Raw genomic sequence first — 8,309 nt, 5'->3', positions numbered from 1 at the left:
TATTTGCATATTGGAGGGGGGAGGGGGTAAAGTATAGCGGGTCTGCATGCAAAATATGTTAGGTTCAATTATCTTGCATATTAGATAGATAGATAGAGAAGTGTATTTTAAAGCCAAACTATACGGCCATGAACAGTAAAATATAACAGTAACAGTAAATAGTAAAATAACATAAATGAAAGGCACAAATAACATAAATTTGATCAACAATCATCGTAAAACACTTGAATGGAACACTTCATTAACCTAATAATAGTACTTAATACTTGTAAAATCGTTCATTGAAAAAAAAAACACTTAACACTTGGAAAAGAACACTTAAATGAAACATTACATTTACTTTATACTTTTTTTTTTTTTTTTTTTTTTTTTTTTTTTTTTTTTTTGTTAACAAAATTTCCCGATATCTCGCTATTCTTCTGTAATTTTTTAGTGGCCATACCTAGAAGGAACTGTTTTCTGACTTCAAACTGTCCAAATACTTTACCCCCCATCTATTCTGTCATCTATTCTGATAGAATATTTCCCATTTTCCCATTTATATTTCCCATCTATTCTGTCACTTGTCTTTGTCTTGTCTCATACTAAGATGAAAGAAACTAACGAAGAAACCGGTTTCTTCTTGAGTTTTACACAGCGTCAACTTGAGTGAGTGGAGCATAATACACAAGTACCAAAATTCCTTCCCCCTACTTAAATAAACAAAAAAAATCAAATAAAACTCAAATTCGGAAAGCCTTATTTTCCAGGGGAGGGGGGTATTTTTCGCGGCAGGTATTTTTTACGGGGGGTATTTTCCGCGGGGGAGTATTTTCCGGGGTGATCGCAGGGATGGGGGGGGGTAAACACCGGCCACCACATATTTCAGAGTTTAGCTTACTATTTTAAAGGTTGGTGAAATAAGGGATTATCAAATTGGAGTTTTTGTATTTCAGTGTCTGAATGGTTTTGCACCGGATTTTTTTATGAATATTTTAAAGCCTAATTCGTTTTATCACGATTATTCAACTAGGAGTGCGGATAGTCTTGCATCTGAGCCACGGAACACAACCAGAGCGAGTCAAGTGACCAGACACATGGGCCCGTCAGTTTGGAATTCGTTCCCAGATTCTGTTCGTCAAGCTGAAAGTGTGCCTCAACTTAAAACCCGTATTAAAAATTATTTCTTTTCAGGAATTTGGTAGTGTTAATGGTTCGAGAGAAGGCTTTTTTTTTTTTTTTTTTTTTTTTTTTTTTTTTTTTTGTGCCATTATATATTTATCATTATTTTCAGTTATTATTATTGTTTTCCGCTTTTTTCATGTTATTTGGTTTGATGATTTGGCATGCATAATATCCAACCAGTCGCTTTTTCAAGCATCTTCTTGCTTTAGTGCGACTTGTTGTCACATTGAGTTGTTTTTTTTTTAATAAAAATTTATGAACCTGAAAAACCTGAACCTGTCGCTCCTTGCTTAGTGTTCGTTACCCCAACTGTTTGAAAAAAGGGTTTTTTTTTGTTTGAGAAGGTTTTTTTCTTATCATCTTTTATCCATAAATGTATTCTCATTATTCCCCGTATCCCTGCTAATCTAGAGTCTGCCCCTCCCCCGAAAAATTGTCTACGGTCTCTTATGAGACAAATTTAAGTTTACTTCAAAACAATTTTTTCATTTTTTGTTAAGAAAAGTTATTTCAGGCCCTCATCCTTTTTGTTCGTTTTTGTTTCTGCCAGCAAGACTTGAAAATTCCCTAAAAAGATATTTTTAAATAGTATTTCCTTAAAAAAAAAAAAAACATTCCGTAGACTCTGATCCTAGCAAAATATTGGACAACTATCATTTTTCTATATTATTCTTAAAATGATACTTACCCGTGCTTACCAGATAAAAGAATAATTATGGCAACCATCAATATTAATTATCAAATTACGGATGATTCAATGTTTGCATGTTCTTGTTGCTACAGCCAATATTGATGATCCACTGCTATTCATTAATAATGAACAGAGAATATCATTCCAATTAATGAATGGACTGTTGCTTTTGATAAATCAACAGTTAATCAATAGGCCAGTAGGCGTGAATCCGATGAATATTAGGAAAGCATCAATGAATAGCGCTTTTCAGCCCCCCAAAATAGTTAATTTACTAAAGGCTTTCGAGTTGGCTTTTCAGCTGTTTGATCACCTTTTGCACATATATAATGAGGAGACTTAACAGGCAGTAGAAAAGACGTGAACTATAACTTATCATTATGATATTTCAGATCGTAGGAAACTGTAGTGTTGAATATAACCGTGTCCAAAACGAAAGGGCATATCAGACATTTTAAACAACTTTTGGAAGGATAGGTTCTTAAGCTGATTGCAGAATTAGTTCTTTTTTTTCAATGATTTAACTGCAAAGTGTTCCAGGAACCCAGTTAAGGTATAAAATCCCATGGATAAACGTGAGAAAAAATATATAGCACTAATGAACTGTTTAGACTTTTTGATAAAAAGACACTTACAACCAAGGCCGTACCCAGAGAGGGGTTAGGGGTTTTGAACCCCCTCCCCCCCCCAAAAAAAAAAAATTGTCTGACTCATAAAGACGTAACAAAAATAGATATAAACAAAGTTTGTATGCGTTTTTTTTTTGTGTACCCCCACCCCCCAAAAATATTTTTTTAAGTATAACCCCTTCGAAAAAAAAATCCTGGGTACGGCCTTGCTTACAACAGTGTGGAACAATTATTGCCACAATTAATGAAAGGACAAAATCGTTGGATTATATCTGTGATGCTGGTATTAAAATAAATTTATACTATGAACTCCAGGTTTATGGCTTACTAAGTGTGGAACTGCGATTAGAGAGGTTTCTTAAAAATGAGATCAAACAACCACATATCAAACAGTTCGTGGTAAAGAAGTGTAAGCAAGGAGTGACCCGGCACAATAGTAACCTAAACTCTAAAAAATGGAAATTTGATACCAATAGAAACATCAAAAGAATCAGATTTTTATGCTGATTTCAAATATATTAGTAAAAATTTCATCAAGTTTAGTCTTACCAGTCAAAAGTTACGCGCCTGAGAAATCAAACAAACACAACTTAAAAACAATAGGGAAATTTTTTCCAAGACAGTGCAATTTAAATCGGTGAATATTTCGGCCCTATGTCCAAGGGCCGTCTTCAGCACAATATTAAAGAAAAAATATATATAAAAACAAACTTACATTAAAATACGAAGTTTAAAACTAAAAATGCCTTTAAAAACGCTTTAAAAAAAAAACACTTTAAAACAGCCCCAGTATCCTTACTTCAACGAAGTTCAACCAGGACTGATAAATAAAATGATGAGAGAGGATGAATTGCAGTTAATAATTTCATTTTATTTCGTTTGAATGAATTCATCCTCTCTCATCATTTTATTTATCAGTCCTGGTTGAACTTCGTTGAAGTAAGGATACTGGGGCTGTTTTAAAGGTTTGTTTTAAAAGCGTTTTTTAAAAGCATTTTTAGTTTTAAACTTCGTATTTTAATGTAAGTTTGTTTTTATATATATTTTTTCTTTAATGTTGTGCTGAAGACGGCCCTTGGACATAGGGCCGAAATATTCACCGATTTAAATTGCACTGTCTTGGAAAAAATTTCCCTATTGTTTTTAAGTTGTGTCTGTTTGATATGGAAAGGCAGTGTGGTCTTCGTCAATATTTGCGCCTGAGAAAATTTGCCTTATTTTCGAAAAAAGGGGAAAACACCCCCTAAAAGTCAAAGAACCTTACTGAAAATCACACCGTCAGATTCAGTGCATCAGAGAACCTTACAGTAGAGGTTTCAAGCTCCTATCTGCAAAAATGTGGAATTTTGTATTTTTTGCCAGAAGAAAGATCACGGATGCCTGTTTATTTGTGTTTTATTTTTGTTCTTTTTTCCCCAGGGGTGATTGTATCGACCCAGTGGTCCTAGAATATCGCGGGACGGTTCATTCAAACGGAAATTAAAAATTCTATTTACCTTTTTAAGTGACCGAAAAAATGGAGGGCAACTAGACCCCCTCCCACGCTCATTTTTTCCCAAAGTCACCCGATCAAAATTTTGAGATAGCCATGTTGTTCAGCATGGTCGAAAAATATAATAACTATGTCTTTGAGGATGACTTAATCCCCCACAGTCCCCGGGGGAAGTGCTGCAAGTTATGAACTTTGCTTAATGTTAACATATAGTATTGTTTATTGGGCAGTATACAGACGTTTTCAGGGGGGATTTTTCTGGTATTGGGGGCGGGGGGTTGGTCTGGGCTTACGTGGGAGGATATTTCTATAGCGGAAGTTTTCATGGAGGAAGAGACATTGCTATGAAGGGGAAACCGGATTTCCCAGCATTATTTAAAAAAAGGATCAGAAATTAAATAAAAAAAAAGTTTTTCAACTGAAAGTAAGGAGCAACACTAAAACTTTAAACGAACAGAAAGTATTACGTAAATGATTCGGTTCGCCCCCTAGTTAATACCTCGCTCTTTACGCTAAAGTTTGATTCTTTCTAACAACTCTATTTTTTAAAACAACAAAAAACTTTATCGTAAAGAGCAAGGCATTGAGGAGGGGACAGCACCTTTTATATACAATAATTTCTGTTCGTTTAAGTTTTAATGTTGCTCTTTACTTTCAGTTAAAAAAACTTGTTTTTGTTTTACATTTAATTCCATAAGAAGTTGCCGGGGAAAATACAAGGAAAGTACATTGTTCTTTGCAAAGGGTCCCATTTAGAGCCACTTCGAAAGGGCAGTGGATATGGTGATTTCCTTTCAAATCGCCCCTCCCATCTTTTTACGACAACTGGCTCAGTACGATAACCCCTGGGAAAAAAGCAAAATAAAGGAGACATCTAATGCTTCCCATGCAAAAAACGTGATTTTGCTTGTTGTTCAAAGTGGGAGACTATAATTCTCTCATACATGATTTAGATCATGTTGATTGCAATGTTGTAGCTTTCCTTTCAACCTGACCCTATTTCCCAGAGGTTCAGGCTCTTTTTCAAAATTCTCATATATTTACTTTCACAGGAAGCTTTTACTATTAAGATTAATTAAAATAAAAGTTAACATTCTTGAACTAGCTTCAATTTGCAGTACTTTCTTACTAGACAACGTTTTTTTCAAAACGCCCTTTTAAACTTTCGGATACTATGGGCCATGGTTCACTCTTTACAAGGTTGTACTTCTCACTGCTGAGATTTTTATGCGCGATAGTCCAACGTCCTCCAGGTCCTCTAAATTCGACGGTCTTCAACTTCAATTTCTTCAACTTCACTTCAACTTCGCTTCCTGCAACTTCAAACTTTGGAGTTGTATGAAGATTAGCAGGTGGTTTTCATTTCTCAGTGAAGATTATTTGCAGCAAAGCTAGGTCAGCAGAGCTCGAAGATTCCACAGTAGCAAATTCTACCGGCAATATCCTCTACCAGCAGGTACCAGCAATACCCGCTTCTCACTCCTGACAACGCTCTATCACAGCATCTCTACATCTTTTTACTAGGTTGTAGTTCTCACTGCTGTGATTTTTGTGAACCTGGAGTCCAACATCCTCCAGGTCCTCTAAATTCGAGGGTCCTTCGCTTTCTTCAACTTCAAACTCTAGAGTTGTATGAAAACTAGCAGGTGGTTTTAATTTCTCAGTGAAGATTATTTGCAGCAAAGCTAGGTCAGCAGAGCTCGAAGATTCCAAAATAGCAAATTCTACCGGCAATATCCTGTACCAGCAATACCCACTTCTCACTCCTGACAACGCTCTACCACAGCATCTCTAACGGTTGTTTCGATGTCTTCACTACTTGGAGTTCAATCTTCCATGGTCGTAATACAGTTTAGGAGTGACCCTTCGTTCTTTTTGTTCTAATCGTCTCTTTTCTCCGTGTCAACCGCCTGGGGTGGTTGGCACTTCATAGTTGCGGTACCGATTCAATTAGAACCACTTGTCCTAAAAACTCTATTAATTCTACTAGTCCTACTAGTAAATTGGTGATTAGAATAGAAGGAAAAGTCCTAAATTCTTATGTTATTTCACTGGACAGTTTCGCATTTCTTTCTGCACACTCAAATATCCATTCTCAAAATGAAAGACATACAGTAAATATTCGTTCCATGGACTTTAGCTCCATGGACTCTTTTTTCTCTTGTAAATAGGGAAGCTTCAGCCACAAAATTAGATTTTCAATATTGTCATTTGTACTCAACAACACAATTATTAATGAAGTTCATTTTTTAAAAGTGTCACTTTTGGCTTTAATAGTATCCTTCGTAGTTGAATTCTCTTATTTTAGTTAGAATTTCCTGTTTTAGTATCTTCTTTTTATTTTTCCCCATTTTTCGATCTTCTTAAGCCTTTCACTTAATTCATGCACTTTTTTCTATAAGCATTACTTTTGGCTTTAGTAGCATCCTTCGCAATTTTATTCTCTTATTTTATTAGCAGTGTCCTTCGTAATTATTTTAGTTAGCATCCTTCGTAATTTTATTACCTTATTTTAGTTAGCTATTTATGATTTTCTTGTCTCACTTTTATTTTTCCCATTTTTCAATATTTTCTCTCATTTCTTGTTCTTCCATATGTTTAGGGCATGTGAGATGTGTATACTTGTTATTATTTGGTTTTAATAAAATCAATTTTAAGATCAGAAGCATACGAAGTTATAAACAAAGTAAGCACTATTTCCCATCTCCGAGCATACAAAGTTATAAACAAAGTGAGCACTATTTCCCATCTCCAAGCATACAAAGTTATAAACAAAGTGAGCACTATTTCCCATCGCCAAGCATACAAAGTTATAAACAAAGTGAGCACTATTTCCCATCTCCAAGCATACAAAGTTATAAACAAAGTGAGCACTATTTCCCATCTCCAAGCATACAAAGTTATAAACAAAGTGAGCACTATTTCCCATCTCCAAGCATACAAAAATATAAACAAAGTGAGCACTATTTCCCATCTCCAAGCATACAAAGTTATAAACAAAGCGAGCACTATTTCCCATCTCCAAGCATACAAAGTTATAAACAAAGTGAGCACTATTTCCAATCTCCAAGCATACAAAGTTATAAACAAAGCGAGCACTATTTCCCATCTCCAAGCATACAAAGTTATAAACAAAGTGAACACTATTTCCCATCTCCGTTTGTGAAATATCTGAACATTGTTTGTCTTCACTCCTGCCATATTCATGCCTCTGATTCTACCTCCAACGTTCTTTCTAATGTAGAAGAAAGTGAATACCTCCTTGGTACAGTCATACAAGTCTTTACAAAACTGTATTACAGTTTTATGATCATTTCTTTTTCTAATGTTCTGCTGCTAAGATACCTTTATATTCTGCACTTCCTGTTTATTTGCTAAGTTTTTTTTATATTTTTCAATTCTTGCTACACATTTGCTATTCTCAATCTTATTTGCTACACAAATTTGAATAAAAATCTATTGCCCCTGATATAATTTTAAGCTTAATCATTTGGCCTTTATTTTTGGCTCCTTTACAATGTTACATAAAGAGACATTTTTAGCTTTTTCTTCTTTATTTTCAGTGTTATAACGAAAAGATTGCACAGCTATTTAAATAGCAAATTACCTTACCTCTTTATATACTCATTTCCAATGGACTATTAACTTTTCAAGAATTAATTAAAACAAACTTAAAGAAAATTAAGTTTTTAAGATAAATTTATATACATTAATCGTATCATGATTAGGATAATCAAGTGACAGTTTAAATTCAAACTCGCCACTAGAATAAAAAACTTCTATAGAGGAACTGATATACGCAGCGACACGAAATTAAATAAACAGACATTGCAGAAAACATGAAGAAGGTGAAAATATTAATTGACAAATAAATCCTAGAGAGAGTAATACTTAGATTGAATACGAAAATCAAGCTTAAAACAAAAAAAAATATTTTGCTATTGAAGTATAAATGAAACTTAAAACGAACAGAAATTGAATAAACAATCAATGCAAACAAACATACAATAGATATTAATGTAAATGAATAAATAAATCTTAAAACGAGTTCTTTTAAAACTAATTTATTAGTTCTTTTAAACATTGGTCAAGACAAATATAGTTTCACTACAAGCAAAATTTGGATACTGCCCCCTTCCTTAACTGTAAAAATCTAAAGCCTTCTGCGTCATTGATGCTCCACGGAAAACGAATTACTCGTATATTACAAATTTATTATTTTCCAGTTCTTACAGCATTGAAAATGAAGGCCCTGCCCCTGGGCCCTGGTGGGCTGTGTCGACACCGGAGTTTTTTGTTATCAGAACTTTGAACTATTTTAACAAAATGTCTA

This window comes from Artemia sp. Qi Xiang Cuo, chromosome 10 (genome assembly GCF_049724085.1).
Source record: "Artemia sp. Qi Xiang Cuo chromosome 10, ASM4972408v1, whole genome shotgun sequence".
NCBI classification, from domain to species: Eukaryota; Metazoa; Arthropoda; class Branchiopoda; order Anostraca; family Artemiidae; genus Artemia; species Artemia sp. Qi Xiang Cuo.
Note: the sequence above shows the minus strand (reverse complement) of the source record.